The sequence below is a fragment of the Pleurodeles waltl genome, chromosome 11 (genome assembly GCF_031143425.1).
Source record: "Pleurodeles waltl isolate 20211129_DDA chromosome 11, aPleWal1.hap1.20221129, whole genome shotgun sequence".
In the NCBI taxonomy this organism is placed as follows: domain Eukaryota; kingdom Metazoa; phylum Chordata; class Amphibia; order Caudata; family Salamandridae; genus Pleurodeles; species Pleurodeles waltl.
Genome location: NC_090450.1, coordinates 175,121,477 through 175,146,094, shown reverse-complemented (window position 1 = coordinate 175,146,094; position 24,618 = coordinate 175,121,477). Strand labels below are relative to the sequence as shown.

Sequence of the window (24,618 nt, the reverse complement as noted above, 5' to 3'; positions counted from 1 at the left end):
CACCCTCCCGGGTGAGCGGGCACAGGGCGAAGGCTGAGGGGCTGCTGGGAGGGCGGTGCTGGAAGGGGTGGTGGCGGCTTGACCTGTAGAAGGGGGTGGCACAGATGTTGCCGTCACCATAAGGGAGCTCCCATCAGGGGACGAGTCTGTGTCACTGGTCTCAGCTCCTGTCCCCGCTGTGGAGCTCCCCTCGCACCCCGTCTTACTGGTGAAGTCCGAGTCCGTAGTGTGGCCCTCCATGGCCATGTGGGATGCAGCCCCCTGGTGCTCCGGTGCCACTGCTCCTCGGCCTGATGATACTAATACACACAAGAACAGGGAGACCACAAAAAGGGGGGGGCGACAGAAGAAAGACATGTTGAGTGCATGCATTACCGCTACCGTTGGCGGACACAACAGACACACAAGCCCCCTGCACTACGCCGCGCTCTTGGGCTCCACTGTTCAATTCCTGGGAAATGGCCTACAAGGCTATGAGCGACATCTGCACACACAGATGACCCAGGGGCATGACTAGGTGTACTTGGCACTCTACAGAGGTGGGGTGGGGTACCACATGGCCTGCCTTATGGAGGGACCTTGCCTACGGAACTCACCCTGGCCTAGGGAAACCCACAGCCCACCTCCCTCACCCAGATGCCTCCACTGCGCGCAAAGTCAGCAGAATGAGTGTACTCACCCCCTTATTTGCTGCTGTGATGCCCTCAAGCGCCCATCCAACTCCGGGTAGGCCAACGCCAGGATCCTGAACATCAGGGGGGTCATGGTGTGACGGGCACCCCTCCCACGTTGGGAGGCCATCCCCAGCTGAGCCTCCGCCGTCTTTTTGCTCCAGCGGCGAATGTCCTCTCATCTTTTCAGGCAGTGGGTGCTCCGTCTGTGGTAGACCCCCAGGGTCCGGACGTCCTTGGCAATGGCACACCAAATATGTTTTTTCTGGTGGGCGCTGACCTACATGAAATGTACAGGGGGAAGAGTAAGTTATTACCAACTGCATTCGAAGCGATTGGCCCCCATCTCTACCCTTGCCATGTGGCACATGCATTCACCGTTGTTTCACGCACGCCGCACTCTCCCCCCTTCCTTCTTACATCCAGCCCTCTCATCACAGGCATAGCCCATACATCATGCTCCCTGTGTACCTACCTGTTTGTCTGGAGGACCGTAGAGTAGTGTGTACTGGGCGAGGACCCCATCCACGAGTTTCTCCAACTCCTCCGATGTGAAGGCAGGGGCCCTTTCCCCAGACACTCGAGCCATTGTCTCTTCCAGACCGAGGTCACAGCAGCACTTGCAGTGTAGGTCCTCTCCTGTCGAAGATCAGGTATCGAGTGACTGAACAGATAGAAAATGGTGGTCAAGTCTGCGGCGGTGCGTACCGTCACCGCCGGCGTACACCGTCATTGGCTCCTGGGACCCATATGGTCCAATGTTAACCAATGCAGCATTGCGCCGCGGTCTTCGACCGCCTACAACGCCAGCCCAGTTACCTCACATCCCACTTTACAGGTCAGGCAGCTGCCATTTCAGGGGCCCACATGGCTTCATTTTCAACTGCGTCACACATACCTAGGCCTAGACTCAACACACATACAGGCCACTTTTTGTGTATGAATGGTGTTCTGTGTAAACTCTGGGTACGTACCTCTGAGTAGTTTGACTCTGTGGTCGCTGTTGTCCTTCAGAGGCACCGTCCGCTGGGACATGTGAGGAGATGGCGGCATCCTCCGGTGTACCGACCGTTGGTGGACCTGTCAACAATGGAGGAAAGGCATGTGATTATCACATACAGGCTTGACCGTGCCACAATCCAGGAACTGTATACCCAGTTGGAGCCAGATCTGATGTCAGCAATCCGCCATCCCACAGGAATCCCCCCTCAAGTGCAGGTGCTGTCAGTGCTCCATTTCCTTGCAAGTGGGTCATTACAAACAACAGTGGCCATAGCATCAGGGATGTCCCAGCCTATGTTTTCCAACGTATTGTCCAGAGTGTTGTCTGCCCTTCTGAAACACATGCGGAGCTACATCGTTTTCCCTCAGGTGGAGGATTTGCCTACAGTGAAAGGTAATTTCTATGCCCTGGGACACATCCCCAACATCATAGGTGCCATTGATGGGACCCATGTGGCTTTGACCCCCCCCCCACCACAGGAGTGAACAGGTGTACAGAAACCGGAAGTGTTATCACTCAATGAATGTACAGATGGTATGTTTGGCAGACCAGTACATCTCCCATGTGAATGCCATGTTCCCTGGCTCAGTGCATGACGCCTACATTCTGCGGAATAGCAGCATCCCTTATGTGATGGGTCAACTCCAGAGGCACTGCGTGTGGCTAATAGGTGAGCACCTGGAAGCAAGACAGTGGGAATGGTTGTCTGGGTCTGGGGATATCCCTACAGGTTAGTGCGTGTCTAACAGTTGTCCCTCGCCATTTGCAGGTGACTCTGGTTACCCCAACCTGTCATGGCTACTGACCCCAGTGAGGAATCCCAGGACAAGGGCAGAGGAACGCTACAATGAGGCCCATGGGCGAACTAGGAGGGTGATCGAGTGGACCTTCGGCCTCCTGAAGGCCAGGTTCCGGTGCCTCCATATGACAGGTGGATCCCTATTCTACTCACCAAAGAAGGTGTGTTAGATCATCATGGCCTGCTGTATGCTTCACAACTTGCCTTTTCTGCAGGAGGATGGTCCAGAAGGCAGTGTTGTGGCAGCTGTGGAGCCTGTGGACAGTGAAGACGAGGAAGCAGAGGAAGAAGACATGAACAACAGGGACTCTATGATCCAGCAGCATTTCCACTGAGACACAGGTAAGAGTACAGACCTGCCTACTACATGTACTTATACACTACTGCCTCTCTACTGTCTGTCGTTTTCACCCAGTGTATGGTCACTGAGTTGTCACTTTCCCTTACGATTTCACAGATGTGGGTCCCACTGTGTGACATCTGCTTTGTTTCTGCATGGACTAGAGCTGTGTGACCTAGGTATATTGACATTACATATGATATAGCATTTTGCCACTGTTATTGCTAATACACATTTTCGAAAGCACAGAGAGACTCCCGATTGTTTTGTGATTTAAGGGTGTTTATTTAAGTCCTCAATAGTGGAGGGGGTTGTAAAATGGTCAGGGGTGATTGTGGAGGAATGTCCATGGCAGAGTCCAGTCTATTAGTCTCACAAGTGCATTGTTCAAAGGGGCATAGGAAGTGGAGCTAGGGCAGTTTAAGTATGGACAGGGTGGCAAAGTGGGACAGAAGGATGACAATCAGGGTGGTCTCGTTTCTTGGCGGGGGTCTTGGCATTGTTCTCTGTCTTTGTCCTGAATCTCAGGGACCGCTTGCGGGGTGGTTCTCCATCTGCAGGGGGTGGGGTGCTGGTGTGGTGGTCCTGTGGCGGTGCCTCCTTTCCACTAGCGCCAGCGGAGGTGGTGGGCAGTTCATCGTCCAGGCTAGTGTCAGGGGCCCCTTGTTGTGCCACAGTGTCCCTCCTGGTGTTCACGAGTTCCTTCAGCACCCCTACAATGGTGGCCTGGGTGGAGTTGATGGTTCTGAGTTCCTCCCTGAAGCCCATATCCTGTTCCTCCTGCAGGAGCTGGGTCTCCTGAAACTTGGCCAGTACCGTTGCCATCGTCTCCTGGGAGTGGTGGTAGGCTCCCATGATGGAGAACAGGCCTCGTGGAGAGTGGGTTCCCTTGGCCTGTCCGTCCCCTTTCGCACAGCAGCCCTCCCAGTTTCCCTGTGTTCCTGGGCCTCCGTCCCCTGGACCGTGTGCCCACTGCCACTGCCACTGCCCCCAGGTCCCTGTTGTTGTTGGGGTGGTGGGTTAGCCTGGGTTCCCTGTAGTGGTGGACACACAGCTGATTGACGTGTCCTGGGGACGGAGGTATGGGCCCGCTGGGTGGGTGCTGTGCTGGTGTTTCCAGAGGGGGGAAGCTCTGTAGTGGCCTGTGACTGTGTGATGGGAACCGACTGTCCCGAGGTCCCCGATGGGCCGGGCTGGTCATCTAGATCTAGTTGGACAGAGCTGCTGTCATCACTGTGGGCTTCTTCTGTTGGTGGTGGGGACATGTGTGGACCCTCCTGTCCGGTGACGTTGGGTAGGGGTCCTGCAGGGGTATAAAAGGATGTTTATTACATCTGTGTGTGGCATGGTGTGCAATGGGTGGGTGACCGTGTACCCCAGTGCTAGCATTCCTGTGTGGGACCTTGTGTGATGATGGTTTAGGGGGGAGTATGGGTATGTGCAGTGGACATGCTTTAGTGATGGGTGTTCATGCTTTGTTGTTGTATGCAGGGCTTGGTGTTGGGATGGGTGGTTTGTGATGTTGGGACATATGTGAGGAGTTGAAGTGCTGGGGGTGAGGGTGGGGGTATGTGCTGGCATGCAGGTAGGGTGGGGGATGTAATAGTTAAGGTTTGTCTTACCAGAGTCCATTCCTCCACCTACTCCTGCGAGGCCCTCAGGATGCAGAATCGCCAAGACCTGCTCTTCCCATGTTGTTAGTTGTGGGGGAGGAGGTGGGGGTCCGCCGCCAGTCCGCTGAACCGCCAGGTGGTGTCTTGAGACCACGGAACGCACCTTCCCCCGTAGGTCGTTCCACCTCTTCCTGATGTCCTCCCGATTTCTTGGGTGCTGTCCCACTGCGTTGACCCTGTCCACTATTCTTCGCCATAGCTCCATCTTCCTTGCAATTGAGGTGTGCTGCACCTGTGATCCGAATAGCTGTGGCTCTACCCGGACGATCCACCATGACCCTGAGCTCCTCCTCCAAGAACCTGGGGTGTCTTTGCCATGCCATGGGGTGGTGTAGGTGATGTGTGGGGTGGAGTGTGGGGTGTTATGTGTGTTGATAGGTAGTGGGGTGTTGTGTGAGGTGCATGGAAGTTCTGTGGGTGATGGTGTTGTGTGCCTGTGGATGCTGTTTTTGCTGGTGGTGTCTCCCTCTGGCTTTCATTTGTGATTTGTGGTTGTAAGGGTTTGTGGGTGATGTGGGTGTGTGTTTTATCTTGTATTGGGTGTGTGGGAGTGGTGTGTGTATGTGTATCAGGTGTGTATATTTCGATTTGTCCAATGTGGATGTGTTTTGTAAATGTGTGTGTATTTTGAGCGTGGCGGTGTGTACCGCCAATGGAATACCGCGGTTGAAAGACCGCTGCGTGGATTCGTGGGTCGTGATAGTGTGGGCGTATTTCTGTTGGCGTGACAGTGGAGGTTTTGTTTTCGCCAGTTTATCACTGACCTTTGGTTTGGCGGACTTGTGTGGGTGTCTAGATTTTGGCGGATTCAGAATTGTGGGTCATAATAGCTGTGGCGGAATTCCGCGGCCGCGGCGGTGTGTTGGTGGTCTTCTGCACGGCGGTAAGCAGGTTTTACCGCCAATGTTGTAATGAGGGCCTAAGTCAGATATGTACTAAACTTCCAGATCGTTCAATAAAAAAGCTGCTATCTGTCTTGCAAAATCCTTGCCTGAAGGAGATAACTAAATTGACCAGCCCCAGCTACTTAGTATTGTATTTTACTTTCCTCACCTTGTGGGCCATTCTCAGGTTTGGGGGCTGGTGGGCACTGTCTGGACTGGAGGGAAGCCTCATCAAAAATGTCTGGGGCTAATTTTACGCACACATCATCATGGGGTGGAGATTGATCCTCAAGGCTATGTCTTTGCCAAGTCGATGATCTCACAGGCCTCAGGGCTGCAAGATTGTCAACCCAGCAAATACTGTAAACTTTGGGCCCACCCAGGGGCAGCAGGTTTACGGAATGTGTCTGCATCACTGTAGTTTCATCACAGCAACAACAAGCAAGGTGAGTTACAGTGTGCAGCAGCCCCTGCGCACAGCATGTCAGAAGTCTGTGTTTTTTTGTTTAAAGACGCCCATTTAATTAGCATAAAGAGTGTGCATTTATTTTGGCAATGGCATGCCCTGGGGAGGGCTAAAAAAAAAGAAGCGGAGTGCCAGTGCCTTCGACCAACAGTCACACCTAATCTACACTTTCAGCTTTATTCATAAGAGAGAATGGAGCTTTCTGGTTTGGGTGCAGGCATTATGAGTTAGAGTCTGCCTCTGTGGTTTTCGAGCAGTCAGTGTTTGCAGTTCAAAAATATGCTTATTTTTCTTGTTTACAGAAATATTGGAAACCAGAATGTTGAGGTTTTGCAGTAGGTGCTAGATATACAAAAAATAAAAGTTGACTATAAAATGGAAAAGTGCTAAATTAAAGTTTATGATGTTCGCTTTCTAGGGCAGTACTCATCGAAGGAGGACTCTGGTCTGAAGGTGTACTTAGTGAGAATGATGAAGGCGAGCCTTGGTCCCTATAGCAAGGATCACTTGAGGTCAGTTTTGGGTCTTGTGGAATATTAGGTCATGTTTGCACACCTTGCAGATAAAGCCCAGATTAAGCAGGTGTTGCCTACCTTAAAACGATATGGTTGGAACGAGCAGTGTGTAAAGATGTTCAAGAAGGTAAATGAAGAAATTACAAATTTATTTCCGTTGAGGCTTAGTAATACATTTGATTGTAGCATAATAGTCACCTGATGCAAGGATGTATGGTTTAGGAGTTGAATGTTTTTCAAACAAGAATGGATAGACAAAGGGAATGGTGACTTTCTTTCACACAGCTTGAAGAAGAGTCTATTTATATGGAGATTAAAATGGGGAAATCTGGCATGTTGGTAGAGCATTCAACAATTCACAGCATACTTCTAGGGCACGGACCGACACAGTGTACTGGTCACAAGCCACTTGTGAATTTATTCACCACATAGGGAGCATGGAGCAACAAAAAAATCACCAGGTTGCAAAATTGTCTTTGGGAATTTAGGTACTAGTGGGGTATGAAGCAAACACAATGGCAGTTTTGGGCCCTAGATATGTTGGTGTTAGAAATCCAGTCTTTTTTTTATATGACCCCCTTTTTATTTGTATAATCTGGACAAGTGTTATTTGATCTCTGGTGTAGCTGGGACCTTCTGACCAGACCTCAGCTACTTATGCTATGTTCTAAAAATGAAAAAAACAGTTTTGCTTTTAAAAATACTACTTTGGCAACGCAGCTATATTTGTGCACAAAAGTTATGCATTTGAGAAAAGTACAAAAATGGAAAAAGAATGAAATACTGCCCGTTTGTCATGCAGTAGGCAGAAAACGTCTGCTTATAAAAGTGCCACAAGTGAAATACTACAACTACAAATTTGTAGCATTAACATAAATTAAGACAGACTCAAAGGAAACATTAGACTTTAATTATCTAGCTTCCTTGTCCATGTTTGTAATTTTGTGATATTCATTGACGGAATCTTTTAACAACATTGTTAGGACTAATCACATTTCTCTGGCTGATTTTGTGTAGTTCATCTGGCATTGCCTTTTTAATACTTAATATTCCTTGGAGCACAATTCAAAGCCTAATGTAGAACAGTAAGGGCCTCAATATGACCCTGGCAGTAATCAGACCGCCAGGGTCACAGTCGCGGTCAGACTGCAGCCAAAGCAGCGGTCCGACTGCAACATTACGACTGTGGCACAGCCATGCTGTCTCGCGGCCGAAATGTGGCAGTGCCTGTGGTCCCAACCTGCCAGGATAGCACTGCAAGCAGCGCTGCCCTGTGGATTACGACCCCTCTCTCCGCTGGCGTTAACACTGCTGGTGCACCTGATGCACAACAGCATTGTCGCCGGCTCCATTATAAGCCAGCGTCAATGTTGTTGTGTGTCTGCCGCTGGGCCAGCAGGTGGAAACTGTGTTTCCAGCCACTGGCCCAGCGGGAAACACATAATAGGTCCAGTGGTAAGGCGGTCTCACTGGCGGTCTCCTGTGCTGTGGGAATTTGGCGGGCGGCCTTTTCCCCCTGCCAAGCTCCTAATGAAGGCCTAAATCTCTTTATGTAGAACATTGATCTTCAGAATAGTAGATCCGCTCCAAGTACAGAAGGAAGGGATGAGGAGACCTGAGGGGAAACAGTTTCCTTAATATTTGAAGGAAGGAAATGGGCCAGCCTTGGGAGAAGTTCAGAGGGAGGTGAAAGTAGCCAGGGCTCTAAAATCTTGAATCCAATTGTAAAAAACAAAGGTTTAAGCTTAGTTATAGTTATGAAAACCTTTTTTCTCCTATACAAACCAAATAAGCTACACAATCTGTAGAAATCCTAAAGTTATAACCAGTGCACGGAGAAGGTGTGAGTTATAGTTAATGTAGTGTGGTGAATGACATGACAAGTCTGTGTTCAGAGGTGCCCGAATTAGCAGTGACAGGGCATTATATTATTGTCTAATGACTACCTTCACATAAGTTAGAGGCAACCACTTTCTTTTTAGGTACACTATGGCTATATTTTGCTTTCCGCCCATAGATATAGGTAAATATTAGGTTTGATATTTTTCCCCTACCTATTACTGCTTTATTAAATATTTATAAGTTTCTAAATATTTAAAGAAAATGAATAGAGTAGCATGGTACATCCTAGGAAGAACTTCGGTACTTAAAAAGATACACAAAAAATATAATAATAAAATAAATCTTAAACATTTAAAATACACTGTACTACACTATATTTCATAAATATGTTGTACTACAGTGTCATCTTTAATTTGTAACATTTAAATCTGATCAAAAAGTTCTACAGAGTACGCTGGTAATACCTACAGATTATCGCACTACTTTATAAAAAAAATGTATAGTCTTCCTAAACTGCTGGAAAAATATAGAAAAAATTATAAATAAATTTCTCTAACAATTAATACTTTCATAAAGTGAAAATAGGTAGGGAACAACAATAAAACCTAATACTTAACTATATATAGGGCCCTGACTCAGAACTCAGCAAAAGTGTGCTTAAAAATACATGGCTGCCTTCTATGTTTTGTAAAGACAGCCATTAGCCAATCAGATACTGCCCCTATACGCCCCTCCACTATACCCAACTCTGCTCTACGCTATTCTAGTCTACCATCTACAACACTACACTCTATGCTATTCCACTCCACCCTACACCACTCCACTGTACAGTATTCCACTGAATTCCACTCCACTGTACGGCACTCCCCAAAAGCACCCCACTGCTATCTTTGCGATGGGACATGGGGGTCAATACCATCACTCGTAAACCTCAACTACGAGTGCTGATGTTCTGGAGGCTGCTGAGAACAAAACCTGCTCTGGATGCCTATAATGATGTCCTTTTTGAAGTGGTAGAGATGCATAAGAAAAAAAAGATCCATTGGTTGTGGTTTGTTAGGGACACCTTGCTAGCAATTGCTTTGGGAAACTACTGGTGCGATTCAGACCATCCTCGGAACCGTCCCAAGAGTACGATCAAAGAAGCTTTTGGGCTTACAAATGGGCTCTGGAGGTAGGAAGTAGTAGACGCGGTTCTCAGACTATGGCTTTTTTCAATTTAAAACCCCGATTATATATCAGTACAATTAGCGAGGTCCTTTTATGTGAAGTTCAGGTATGGCTCACTTTCGCTCAACTCTTTTAGTGGTAAATGGAATTCCAAACCGGACCAGAATCCGGCTTGCCTGGTATGCCAGCACAGTAAGGAGGATCTACTCCATTTTTTTTCCTCTTCTGCCCAGGTACGTTTAGCCAAGGTCTAGGTGGATTCTGCCAATTTGCAGACAGTTGAGGGCTAGGCAATGTACGGTGGCCCTGAGGATTCTGAAGTTCCAGACCAAGCAGCACATAGTTTATGCAGTTGCTAAATTTCTCCACTGGTCTTGGTCTGTCAGATCTGCAATACTAAGCCTTAACCATATCATCATAGAAAATAGTTAGACCGTTGTGAGGATGTATATTTTTCCTCTCCGTGACATACTGGGTGGTATTGGGAGGAGGGTTTTATGACAAAATGTAGTTCTTGGCATATTGTTAATTTTGCTTTTATCTGTTATTGGTTAATATCCTTAACGTATTCCTCCTATTCTCTTAATTATTGTGTGGAGTTGTTACCCCTTTTATTCTCTATAGTGTCTAAATTTTGAAAGTACAATGTTATATGTTGCATTTTTATTGTGTGTGCTGAGTAAAGTATTTGAGTTTGTACGGCACTACCGTATACACCACTCCACTCTACACCACTCCACTGTACACTATTACACTGTACACTACTCCACTCTTTGCCATTCCACTCTACACCACTCCATTGTACACTATTCTGCTGTACACCACTACACTGGACAGCACTACGGTTCACGTCACTCCACTCTAATACACTCCACTGTACAATATTACAATGTACACTACTACACTCTACGCCACTCCACTCAACTCTATCCACTATATGGCACTCCACTCTATGTCACTCCACTGTACGCCACTGCACTCAATATTATTCCACTCTACACCACTCCACCGTACGCTACTCCACGTCACTCCATCAACTACAGACCACGCTATTCAATTCTACGGCACTCCATTCCATGACACTCCACTGTACTCCACTCCACTATAAGACCCTCCACTGAATGCTACTCCGCTCTACGCTATTCCACTTTACTCAATGTCACTCTGTGCCACTACACTGACACTGTAAGCTATTCCAGTCTATGACACTCTGTTGTACAACACTCCACTCTATGCCATTTCATTGTATACAGTTCTCCTCCACTACGCTGTACCTCACTTCACTCTACACCACTCCACTGTATTACATACGATTCTACCTAACTTCACTCTATCCTTTTCCACATTACACAACTCCACTGGACACCACTCCACTGCACCCTCCACTGTACATTATTTGACTGTATGCTGTTACACTCTACTACACTCCACTCTACGCCACTCTACGGTCCACTATTTGATTGTACGCATCTACACTCTACGCCATTCTACTCAAAGCAACTCCAATGTGTACCACTCCAGTCTACTATGCTCCACTGTACCCCACTCCATTCTACACCAATACACTATTCCACTGTACGCAACTACACTATGCCGCTACACTTTGTGCTATTCCACTGTACACCACACCACTCTACCCAACTCTGCTCTACACTACTCTACTGTATGGTATTCAACTGCATGCCACTACACTGTAAAAACTACTCCACTCTATACTATTCTACTCTACTACCCTACATTCTACACCACTCTATGTTATTCCACTTTGTGCGACTCCACAACACTACACTGTACACTACTCCACTGTATTCCACTCCGCTCTACACTATTTCATATTATGGCACTCCAGAGTACACTACTACACTTTACACCACTCCAGTTTATGCCAAAATACTTATTGCTATTGTACTCTACTCCATGCCACACTATTCTGCTGTATGCCACTCAATGCCACTACACGGTATTCGACTCCACTCTGTGCTATTCCACTGTATGCCACTCCACTCTAGGACAATCTACTATATGCCATTTTAATGTATGGTGCTTCACTGTATGCTACTACACTGTACACCAAGCCAGTTTACAAACTCCACTCCATTCTATGCTATTGTCCGCCACTCTACTCTGTGCCACTACCCAACAGCCAACCTCAGCCTCAAGCAGCTCGTCACAACACCTACCCAAACTGCTGGTCGTACGCGTGACCCCTATTTCTCCGCCAGCAAACACATCTACTTCAGCCACACCACCGAACTCCACTTGACCGACCACCGCTGCATCCACTTCTTCTTTGAGAAAACCACAACACACCATCTCCCTCAGCGGATTCACCACCGCAGATAGAACAAGGTCACTAAAGACCAGCTGATCACCACCTTCTCCCGGAACCCACCTATTGACACCACCGACACAGCAGCCCGCAACCTCAGGCAATGTATCGCTGACAGTGCCAACACTCTCGCCCCACTCACGAATCCTTCTAACAGACGCACCAACAGAAAGGCATTCTGTTTCACCGCCGACCTCTAAGAATCCAACCAAACATGCCGAAGACTCGAGCAAAAGTGGTCCCAAGAACATACCCCAGACAACCACAAAGCCTTCAAGAACACCATCCGCAGACACCACCAACTCATCCGAAACACCGAAAGAACAGCCTTCAAAGGACGCATCGACAACAACGCACACAGCCTCGAGGAGCTCATCAATATCGTGAAGGAACTCTCCAATCCCGGCGCCAACATCAACGACATCCAGCCATCACAAGACCTCTGCGACTCCCTATCCACCTTCTTCTACCGCAAGATTGCAGACATCCATGACAGCTTCCATACCCAGACCCCCCCATCAACCACTGACACCACAGACTCTCCGACCCCCAGCCACACTAGCCTCCTGCTCTCCTGGACTCACGTCAACGATGACGACGCCATCAAAATCATGAACACCATCCACTCCGGCTCACTATCCGACCCCTGCCCTCACCTCATCTTCAACAAAGCGAGCTCGTAATCGCACCCCAACCCTGGAAGATCATCAACAGTTCCTTTGAGACCGCCACCTTCCCGGAGAGCTGGAAACATGCCGAGATCAACGTCCTCCTCAAGAAACCCAAGGCGGACCCAAAGGACCTCAAAAACTTCCAGCCCATCTCCCTGCTCCCCTTCCCGGCAAAAGTAATTGAGAAAATTGTCAACAAACAACTGACCCACTTCCTCGAGGAGAACAACACCCTGGACCCGTCCCAATCCGGATTCCACAGCAACCACAGCACCGAAACCGCCCTCATCGTCGCCACTGATGATATCAGGACTATGCTTGACAACAGCAAAACCATAGCTCTCATCCTCCTGGTCCTCTCGGCCGCTTTTAACACAGCCTGCCACCACACCCTATGCACACGCCTCAACGGCGCAGGGTTCCGTGACAGAGCTCTGGACTGGATCACCTCCTTCCTCATTGGCAGGACCCACAGAGTGCACCTCCCTCCATTCCGCTCTGAAGCTACCAAAATCATCAACATTGTCTCATATGTAGATGACACCCAGTTGATAATCTCCCTCACCAAGGACCCCGACACTGCCAAAACCAACCTCCATGAAGGAATGAAGGTCATCGCTGAATGAAGAACAGCTGCCTGAAACTGAATTCCACAAAAGTGAGGCCCTCATCTTCGGCTCCATTCCCTCCGCCTGGGATGAATCCTGGTGGCCTGCCACACTGGAAACTGCACCGACATCCACCAACCACGCACAAAACCTGGGATTCTCCTGGACTCATCGCTATCAATGACCCAGCAAGTCAACAACATCTTCTCCTGCTTCAACACCCTCCGCATGCTTCGGAAGATCTACAAATGGATCTCAACTGGAACCAGAAGGACGGTCACCCAAGCCCTCGTAAGCAGCAGACTGGACTATGGCAACACACTCTATGCAGGAACCACGGCCGATCTCTAGAAAAGACTGCAACGCATACAGAACGCCTCTGCACGCCTCATCCTGGACATCCCCCTCCACAGCCACATCACAGCCCACCTGAGAGACCTGCACTGGCTCCCCGTCAACAAGAGAATCATGTTCAAAGTCCTCACCCATGCTTACAAGGCACTGCACAACACCGGACCAGAATACCTCAACAGATGGCTCTCCTTCTACACCCTGACCCGACAGCTTCGCTCCGCTGACCTTGCCCTGGTCACCATCCCACACATCCACAGAACGACCGGTGGCGACAGATCATTCTCCCACCTCGCCGCCAATACGTGGAACACTCTTCCCACCCACCTGCGAGAGACACAGTACCTACTTACCTTCAGGAGACACCTCAAGACTTGGCTGTTCGAGCAGTAGCAGCCACCCTCAGAGCCTTGAGATCCTCACGGGTGAGTAGTGCGCTTTACAAATGCCCTGGTTGATTGATAGATTGATTGATTGACTCTACGCTATTCCAATGTATGCTACTCCTTTTACAAAAGTCCAGCATATGCCACTCCACGATATGTTACTCAGGTATATGCCACTACACTCTCCAGCACTCCATGTCACCTCACTATTCCACTATATGCCACTCCACCCTATGGCACTCCACTGTATGCCACTACAGACATGGCCATTCCACTCTACACTATTACACTGTATGCCAGTACACTCTACCCCACTTCAGTCTACCCCACCTTTCACCATTCCAGTCTACACCACTCTACTGTGAGGCACTTTAGTCCATGCTACTCCATTGTAGTCTATTCCACTGTACGCAACTCTACTCTACGCTATTCCCCTGTATGCCACTCCACTGTACGCTATTCCACTCTACACCTATAAACTTTACGCTATTTTGCTGTATGCCGCTCCAATCTATGGCACTCCACACTACGCCACTCAACTCTATGCTATTCCACTGTACCAAGTTCAATACACTGTGGACAGAGGTGCACAGGTTAAAATAATTTGAAGACGTTGTGTAAATTCTAAATAACTATATACATATATATATTTCTTGTCACCGGGAGACAACTCCCCCCCCTTGCAAGCCCAATACCCCTCCAACCCCTTCCATACCAGAACACCCCCCACCAGTACAGCGCCCACCTCCCCCAACCACTACAGCGCCCCAGCCCGGCATACACACATACGCACAGACACACCCACAAGCACCTCGCATACACTCATTCACACACGCATACACTCATTCACCAACACTTACAAACATGCATTCACTCATGAGCATCCATATACGCATTCACTCAAGCATCCATACACGCACTCACTTCAACAATCATACATGCATTCACACTTGCATGCACACACCCAACACCCTCCACCCTCCCTCCTCTGTCGGACAATCGACTTACCTTGTCTGTCGAGGAGGTCATCCGGCAGGAAACAGGTGCTTCAACCGCCGGCAGCGCCCTGCCATTAGGACACTGCCAGGCCGTATTACAGGTCGTAATACGGCTGGTGGAGTCCTTTTGGTGAGTGGGGTTGGGGGTGGAACCACCCATGCGCCTCCAACCGCCAGCACGACTTCTGGAGGATTTCAGCCCAAAATGTGGCAGAAATCCTGCAGTACTCGTAACATGGTGGTCGGAAACCGCCAGCACTGGAAGTCTTCTGCCACCCGCAGCTTTGTACAAAGAGGACCGCCAAAGTCGTAATGAGGGCCAATATGTCCAAAAAAATTATATATATATATATATATATATATATATATATATATATATATTTATAAATATAAATATAAAATAAATATAAATGATATGCTGACCCCTTGAAAAAGGCAATATTTATATATTCACTGAAAAAACAAAGGTTAAAGTGATGTTATAGTTAGAAGTTGTAATAATATATTACTTTATATTTATAACACTTTAGAAATTCACTGGAAAAAACAAAGAGTAAAGGGATGTTATGGTTAGGTGAAAATGTCTGTTAAAACATAGGCCCTCATTATGACATTGGCGGCCTGAACCTCGCCGGCCCTAATATGGCTTCCCCGCTGGGCCGGCGGGCAGAAATAGAGTTTTCACCTGCTGGCCCAGCGAGGGGCCAGGACTTAACAATACAGCCAGCTCCTAATGGAGCCGGCGGCAATGTGGTGGTGTTGCGGGTGCAGCACCACCTGTAGCGCAATCCACTGCCTGTAATTCGGGCAGTGGAATGAAGGAAGGGGCTGTGCATGGGGGCCCCTGCACTGCCCATACCAAGTGCATGGGCAGTGCAGGGGCCCCCGAAAGCCCCCCGAGGCCCCCATACTGCCAACCTTTCCATAGCGGTGTTTACCCACATGGACAGGCTGGCAGATGGGGACTCGTAATCCCCAGGGCAACGCTACTTGCGGCGCTGCCCTGGCAGACTACAACTGCCAGGCTTCAGGCTGGCTGCAGCCTGGCGGTGTTGGCAGTTTGACCGTGGCGGCTTCGCCACGGTCATAATGTTGCAGACGGACCGCGACCGTAGACCGCCAGGGTCATAATGACCCCCCATAGCGTTTTAAATGAGCAAAACCACTGAAATTCACCAGTTATAGTTATCTCAATTATCTATAACTTAACTTCTTCTCTAAAGTAACTATAACTCCCACTTTAGCCAGGCAGTGCTAATTACCTCACATATTACATCACTCATGACATCACTGCAACTTCTGAAATTACATAATTGATGACAACACTGTGCATGTCAGCATGAGGTGAGACAGAAATCACACAGAAGGGGAAAAGAGTGTGAAGAGAATGTCCTCAAAACAGTGAGAAAGGGAGGCAGCTGGAATGAAAAAGAACTTGCAAGAGTGAGATAAATAGACAGGGAGGGTCTGGTGGTTACTTAAGGGGGCATGAGGTGGACTCAAGACCACACATTCTTGATATCTGGCACCACAACCATGGACTTCTGAGCAAAATTCTGAGCTCACGCACTTATGTGTTTACAAAATAAGCACTGCCTTTAACAGAGTTTGTGGGAGAAAGAGGGAAAGTAGAGCAGGAAAAATAAGAGAAACAAAGAGAGAGGTGAGTATGCCTAGGATAATAGACATGTAATCAGGCTAAAGACTGAAAGTAAAAGAATGTCTGAGTGGGTGGAAGTGAAAGAGTAAAGGGAGATGTGGGAGGGAGAAAGGGAGGGAGTAAAGAGAGAAAGTGAAATTAGTAAGAGATAACAAAGAGCGAAGCGATGGAAAGAGGAAGAAAGAGAAAAATGAAAAAGATGAGGAAGAATGATAAAAAAAAAAAAGGAGCATTCATATGACAATTTATTTTTCAGATCTCAGCTAATATTTTAGCTCCCAGTACCAAGCTACACTCCTTGGCTTGTCCTTCCCATGAATGCTCTGGCACGCCCAGTGGGGTCTTGGGGGGCAGTCGACCACGGTTGGTCTGCCCCCCGGGAGGACTGGGGTATATGGTGCAATCCAGTGATTGACTGTGGTTTGGACTATGAATAATACAGAATAAACCAGGCCGTTTTAATTACCTGCCACCTTTTTGTTTTAAGGTGACATGGTGCCTGGTAATAGGCTCTTGTTAATTTTGTCCACCCACCTACTCCATCTCCTAGCATTTTTTTGGTTTGCCATTTCTAGGATTACATTCGGCTGGGCAGGCTTTATCTTGGAACACGTGCACTGGGTTTGGGGGCCTGTATATGTTGTCACTTGGAAGCAGGTGCAGGGGGTTTGGCCGACAAGTTAGCAATATGTTATTGTTATATGTTATTGTTGTCAGCAGCACCAATCCAGATTGAAAGGGAACGGGTGGACAAGCTCATGTCTGGATGAGGCAGAAGTTAAAGGTTTAGTCAGACGTTAAGTTAGCTAGAGGTTAATAGATGCAGGAAACCTGGGGTGGCGTTTCAAGGTCTCAAGTGCAGAAGATCAACACAGGAGGAAGATGAGACTTGCAGAATTAAGTTTTGTTGGTTGGGTGGCAGTTAACATAGGTAAGCATCTTTGTATAGTGAGGTTTTGGTTTTGTAAGGCTAAAGGTGTAGGGTTCCTTATGAGATGTGCTCCTCTTTCAATAAGGCAGACTTTTTCACACAAACCTATGTCAGTGGGCTGCGCTGCACCCCCTCTTCCTCAATAGGATTTAGGGGGGCAGGAGACCATGGGAAGGTCTGCCACCCAGGAGGATTGAGGTAGATGGTGCAGTCTACAGACTGCCCTCAGTTTAGGCCAGGTGTGGGCTATGAATATAGCCTACAGTATGAAATTGGCCATTTTAATTACCAGCCACCATTCTGTCTTTAGGTGACATGGTCGCTGGTAATAGGCTCTTATTAATTAACTCATATGCCCACTCCTCTTTTAGGCTTTTTGGGGTTTGGTATTTTAAAGGTCGAGTCTACGATAGTATTCATGGATATTACTAGCAAGACACTGTTGTATTTAGGAATTGGCTTGGAGCCCTCAGTTGCTTATCATTTGTTGGGGTTTGGTATTTTTAAACTCAAGCCTGCGATAGTATGCATGGATATTTCTAGCGAGACACTGTTGTATTTAGAAATTGGCTTGGAGCCCTCAGTTGCTTATTATTTGTTGGATCGCGTGGCTCTCTTCTTTACAGCCACTTAATGGTCACGGCTGGCAGATCATCATTTCTGTTCATATCCATTGAGCATGGACAAAGCACTGATTGATTCAACTTCATCAGTACTGTCCGCTACTCCCAACGTGATTAAGGTATGATTTGCTTCTAGTGCCCTGCAAACAGAAGGCTTTTGGCTGGCAAAATGTGCCCAGTAAGACAAACAAAATTGCAAAATTTTATTTTCTATAATTAATGTTTTTTATTTTGCCTAGTCTTCTTTTCTCACTTTGCACTCATGTTTTGTTTTTGCTCGTGGGTGCTGTACTCAATACATGACTATTATCTTCTGAATATTTCAAAGCCACATGGTTTCTTTCTTTTGTGTAATTTTTGAAATTATGCTTTGACACATAATTGTGCATCACGCCCCAATCCACCCCACTCCAATCCACACCACTCACCCCAATCCACCACACTCCAATCATCCCAACCCACCTCACTCCAATCTGCCCCACTCCAATCCAAAACAATCTGTCCCACTCCAATCCAAAACAATCTACCCAACTCCAATACAGCAATCAAAATCAATCTGCCCTGCCCCAATCCACAATTATCTGCCCCACTCAATCCAAAACTCTGCCCACCCCATTGCAATCTGACCCCTTCAATACAAAACAATCTTCCCCACTCCAACAGAGTAATCCAAAACAATATGCCCTACTCCACAACTATCTGCCCCACTCCAATCCAACACAATCTGGCCTACTCCAACCTGCCCCACCCCAATACAAAACAATCTGCCCTATTCAATCCAAAACAATCTACCCCCTCCAATCTGCCCCACTCCAATCCAAAACAATCTGGTGCACTCCATTCCAAAACAATGTGCCCCACTTGAATCCAAAACAGTCTGCCCCACTCGAATCCAAAACAATATGCCCCTCTCACATCTGTCCCACTCCTGACCGCCCCTCTCCAATCCAGTCCATCTCACCTCACCCCAATCCAATCCACTACACTCAATCCCAATTCACCACACTCGATCCAAATTCACCTCACTCCAATCCACCACAATCCATCCCACATCAATCCACCCCACTTTAGACAATACAATCCACTCCAATCCACCCTACTCCAATCCACCACATTCCAACCCACTCCAGTCCAACCAAACCCACTACTGTCTAACCCACTTCACTACAATCCAACCCATTCCAATCCAGCCCACCTGAATCAAATCTAACCCAATCCACCTGCCCCACCCCAGTACAACCCACTCCAATCCAATCCACCTTAATCCACCCTAGTCAAATCCAGTTTACTCTAATCTACCCCACCTTAGTCCACCCCACTCCAATCACCCCACACTAATCCTCCCCAATCCAATCCAATCCAGCCAACACCAATCCAACCCACCCCACTCCAATTCAAACTCCAATCCAATCCACCCCACCGAGTTCATCCCACCCTATTTCAACCCACCTCACTCCACTCTATTCCAGTCCACCCCACCCTCCTTCAACTCTCACCACTCCCCAGTTCAGCCCAACCCACTCCATACCACTCCTCAATTCACCTTAATCCACCCCACTCTGGTCCAATACAGTCCAGCATAATCCACTCCACTCTTGTCCAATCCACATCACTCCAAAACACCTTAATCCAACCCACCCCAATCCACAACCAATCCAATCCATCCTACACCAGAGCAATTCAGCCCACTCATTCCAATCCACCCCACTTCAACCCACCCTACTCAAATCCAGCCCACTCACATCCACCCCACTTCATTTCACTCCAAAAAATCCATTCCGCTTCAATCTAACCCACCCCAATCCATCCACCTCAATCCAATCCACTCCACCACAACTCACCAAACTAAGATCCAGTCCACTCCAATCCATCCCACTGCAAAAAAAATCCATCCCACTCCAATCCTCCCAATCCACTCCAATCTCCCATCCACTGCAATCGCCATCCAGTCCAATCCACCCCATTCCAGTCCAACCCACCCCACCTCAGTCAAATCCACTCCACCCCAATCCATACCACCCCAATCTAACCCACCACACTCCACTCCAATCCACCACAATCCACCCTGCTCAAATCCAGTCCAATCCAGTCCACCCCACTCCAGTCCAATCCGCCCTCCTCAAATCCAGTCCACTCCAATCCACCCCACTGCAAAAAACTCCATCCCACTCCAATCCCGCAATCCACCCTATTTCAGTCCAATCAACCCCATTCCAGTCCAATCCAACACAATCTAACCCACTCCAGTCTACCACACTCCACCACAATCCACTTTACTCAAATCCAGTCCACTTCAATCCACTTCATAGAAACCCATCCCACTCCATTCTCCCAATCCACTTCAATCCCCCCAAGCCAGTCTGATCCACCCCATCCCACTCCAGTCCACCACACTCCACTCAAATCTACCACAATCCACCCTGCTCAAATCCAGTCCACCCCACTCCAGTCCAATCCACCACAATCCACCCTCCTCAAATCCAGTTCACTCCAATTCACCCCACTTCATCCAACTGCAAAAACATCCATCCCACTCCAATCCCCCAATCCACCCTATTCCAGCCAATCCACTCCATCCCAGTCCAATCCAACCCAATCTAACCAACTCCAGTCCACCACACTCCACCACAATCCATCCTACTCAAATCCAGTCCACTTCAATCCACTTCATAGAAACCCACCCCACTCCAATCCACTCCAATCTCCCAATCCACTTCAATCCCACAATCCAGTCCAATCCACCCCACCTCAGTCCAATCCACCCCACCTCAGTCCAATCCACCACACCTCAGTCCAATCCACCACACCTCAGTCCAATCCACCCCAATCTAACCCACTCGTCCACCCCACTCCACCACAACCCACCCTACCCAAATCTAGTCCACTTCAATCCAATCCACCCCACTCAATCCCACTCCCAAAAAATCCATTCCATTCCAATTTACCCCACTCCAGTTCACCACAAACCTATCCACCCCAGTCCAATCCACCCCACTCCAGTCTAATTCACCCCAGTGCAGTCCACCCCTCAGTGCAATCCACCCCACTCCCCTCTACCCCACTCCAATCCACCTCTCCAAACTATCGCACTCCACAGTAGTCCAATCCACCCCATTCTCATCTACCCCAGTCCAATCAAATAAATTCAATCCACTCCAGTCCAATCCAATCCTCCCCACTCCAGTCCAGACTAATCTACCCCACTCCAATTCACCCTACTCAAAACGATTCCAATCCAATCCACCCACCCCAGTCCAATCCGCCCCACCTAGTCCTGTCACTTCAGTCCAATCCACCCACCCCAATAAAATCTAATCACCCAACTCCAATCCACCCCAGTCAAATCCAATCCCAACTAACTCCATTAGACTCCACCACAATCCAAACCACCCCAATCTAACCCACTCCAGTCCACCACACTCCACTCCAATCAACCACAATCCACCCTACTCAAATCCAGTCCAGTCCATTCCATCCAACTCCAGGCCAATCCACCCTAATCAAATCCAATCCACTCCAATCCACCCCACTGCCAAAAAAATCCATCCCACTCCAATCCCTCAATCCACCCTGTTCTAGTCCAATCCACCCCATTTCAGTCCAATCCACCCGATCACAGTCCAATCCACCCCACCCTAACCCACTCCAGTCCACCCCACCCCAATCCACCCTACTCAAATCCAGTCCGCTCCAATCCACTTCATAGAAATCCATCCCACTTCAATCCACTCTAATCCACTTTAATCCTCCAATCGAGTCCAATCCACCCCATTCCAATCCACCCCACCTCAGTCCAATCCACCCCAATCTAACCTACTCCAGTCCACCCCACTCCAATCCACCATAACCCACCCTACTCAAATCCAGTCGACTTCAATACAATCCACCACACTCGATCCCACTCCAAAAAAAAATCCTTTCCACTCCAATTTACCCCACTCCAAATCACCACAATCTGATCCACCCCAGTCCAACCCACCCCAGTCCAGTCTAATTCACCCCAGTGCAATCCAGACCTCAATGCAATCCACCCCACCCCACTCCAATCCGCCACTAACTTTTAGCCATGCTGAACAGCAGCCACAATGTTGTTCAACATGGAAAGACACATTGCGAGAGCCAATAGACCTTGTATAGGTGCAACAAATCCGTTTTGCCAATGCTTGTTAGGACTGCATTCAGCTGGGAAGACTTTATCTTGAAACAGGTGGGGAGCATTTATGTGTTGTCACTTTGAAGCAGGGTCAATTGGCTAGGGTTAATGAATGTTATTGTCGTGGACAGTGGCACTCCAGGCTGAAAGGCAATGGGTGGGCACGCTCACACCTGCAGGAGATTAAAGGTTCATTAGGTTCTCAAGCTAGATAGAGGTTACTACTTGCAGTAACACTGGAAAAGGGGAGGAGTAAAATGATCAGACGTCCGGGATTTGCCCGGTTTTCAGAGGACTGTCCCTGTGTCACCACACTTTTGTTCATTTTAAATAAATGTCCTGTTTTTTTGAGACAAGAGTCAGGTCAACCTGCGAGTCAGAAGTGAAAGGTATATATTCCTTTCACGAGACAGAAGTGAAAGGTAAGCATTCCTTTCACGTGAAGCTCCAGAGTCTTAAATAATTGAATAAGTATTGGTTTCTGCCCATCTGCTGCTGCTGCTGCTTGCCCGCGCGCGCACGTCACGCACATTTACAGGAAAGGCCAGATATAAAAGTGAGAATAAAGGCTTTAGTCCTACTTTTATGTCTGACCTGTCTCGGTTTTTACTATTCACAATCTGGTCACCCTAGGAGGTCGGGGGAGTTTAAAGGTCTCAAGTGCATCCCCACAGGAGAAAGAAAAGACTTGCAGAATTTTGTTGGGGGGGGGGGGGGGGGACAGGACATTCGGAAGGGGGGGGCACAGTTTAAGATACGTGAGCATTTTTGTATAGTGACATTCATTAAGAAAATATAATGTAAAATAAGTGGTGGCAGAAATCTAAACACTGAAAAATCAAATCCACATTGTTAATCGCATGTTTTCTGACAGCCAGTTTACTTCGACGTAGTTCGTTAGCTGCTGAATCCAAAGCAGAGATTTAGCTGCCACACACTTCGAGGGTACGCCAATCGACAAACTTTAGTATCAGCCTCGATTAATCAAAAGCGTCGTTCTACTGCAAAATCATTAGGATACAGTTTACTTTAGTGGGTTTTAGAAAAGGACGGTGGGTGGGTGGGAAGGGACCAAGTAACATACGTAGCCCAACTTACCCTGTGAATGTGAAGAACCGCGGTGGCGTGCCCCGTGCACGTGCTCCGGCGCCGCTACTTACTGACCTACTAGATTTAAGTAGGCGTGTCGGAAAGTTGAACTCAGTTCAGAGCCCAGAGCAGAGCTTTTATTTTCCTGCAGCCATTTACCGATTTCGGGGACTGTGGTGGTTGAGGCTCCTTACAGGACGAATCTGAATTGCAAATGAAAGAAATTAGAGAAGACGCCGATTTATCGTGAGGGTGGTTGTGTGGGTCTGTCTGCGTTTAAATTGGTTACGATCACGTATGGAGAAAGGATCGCAATAAATAAAGACGACTGATGAGTTTCATAGGGTGACAGAATCGAAAGAAAAAAAGACGAATACCCATAATTGCATTTTCTGGCTAAATGTCATGTATGTTCCCTTTAATGTTTAACCTAATGATTCGGTGCCGCAACATCTAGCTAATGGGACATTTAAAAAGTGTTCTTATTTTAACTAAAAGTTTACCACAATCCACCACTCTGGTGCACCTCGACGCTGGACAAGGCTGTTTCAAAATGGCACTTTGACACTTGGTTGCCAAACAACACCATAGGCGTATTTAATCCTCTTTACACGTGCATGAAATCTTGGCTACAAAAGGACGAATTTTGGAATTCATAGAAACAGACTGCTTTCCTTTAAATACGCATTCAATTTAGAACAGTCCTTGACAAATAGTGCTTGCATGCATAGAGGGATACGACATATCAGAACACATGCAAAAAAAATCAACATAGTCTGTATCCTCTGAGGCAGTATGAGAAAACAGGTTATCAAATCCAGCAGATGAGCCTTTAATGTGCGAACACATGCAAACAGCACTTATTCATGCTTGTCTGTATTTTCCAGCCTGATCTATTGGTTTTGCCAGTGCTTTCACCTGAGACATTTAGCACGGCTGAACCTTCAAGAGCGTCCACAAGGCCTGGGAGCATCAGATGTCTGCAAGATGGTACAAGGTGAGTCCTGTGTCTGTTCTTCATGTCTGACACACAAAAAGAAAGCAATGAAGCCTATTGGAAGATCTCTTTTCTTATTAAAAGCAGCATAAGCCACATAATAAACAAATGGATCAAAGGAACAAGATGATGTTTGTGGGAGGATCTCCAAATGAGCACATGAATGTGCTCCCACAGACAGGTACTCTTACACGAATCCCATTAATGATGTAGAGCATGTACTGGGATTAATAATATGGGGTGCTTATATCTGGCTGTCACAAAATGAGGGTGTGTCACCAAGAGCTCAAACGGTAGTGGGATTCACAAAGCGAAATACGTGGAATACCTGTTCACAATGTAGAAACAATTCTGTGGTGATATTTATATTGCACGGACCTAGCTGGTTAGCAACAGAGCACTGTACATTATGGGAAGTGATGTCAAGTGGGGGCTTAAATCTTTGAATTACACACAACT

General features: G+C 47.8%; 1 protein-coding gene across 1 annotated transcript in view; it reads right to left on the bottom strand.

The window, feature by feature from the left end:
- The window catches only part of LOC138265558 (glutathione hydrolase-like YwrD proenzyme), a 389,347-nt gene extending 366,044 nt beyond the window's left edge, over positions 1 to 23,303 (bottom strand). The window contains exon 1 of the mRNA XM_069213375.1: positions 23,172 to 23,303. The gene's annotated coding sequence lies outside the window, so the exon portion shown is untranslated. The remainder of the gene's footprint in view (positions 1 to 23,171) is intronic.
- Positions 23,304 to 24,618: the final 1,315 nt, after the last annotated feature.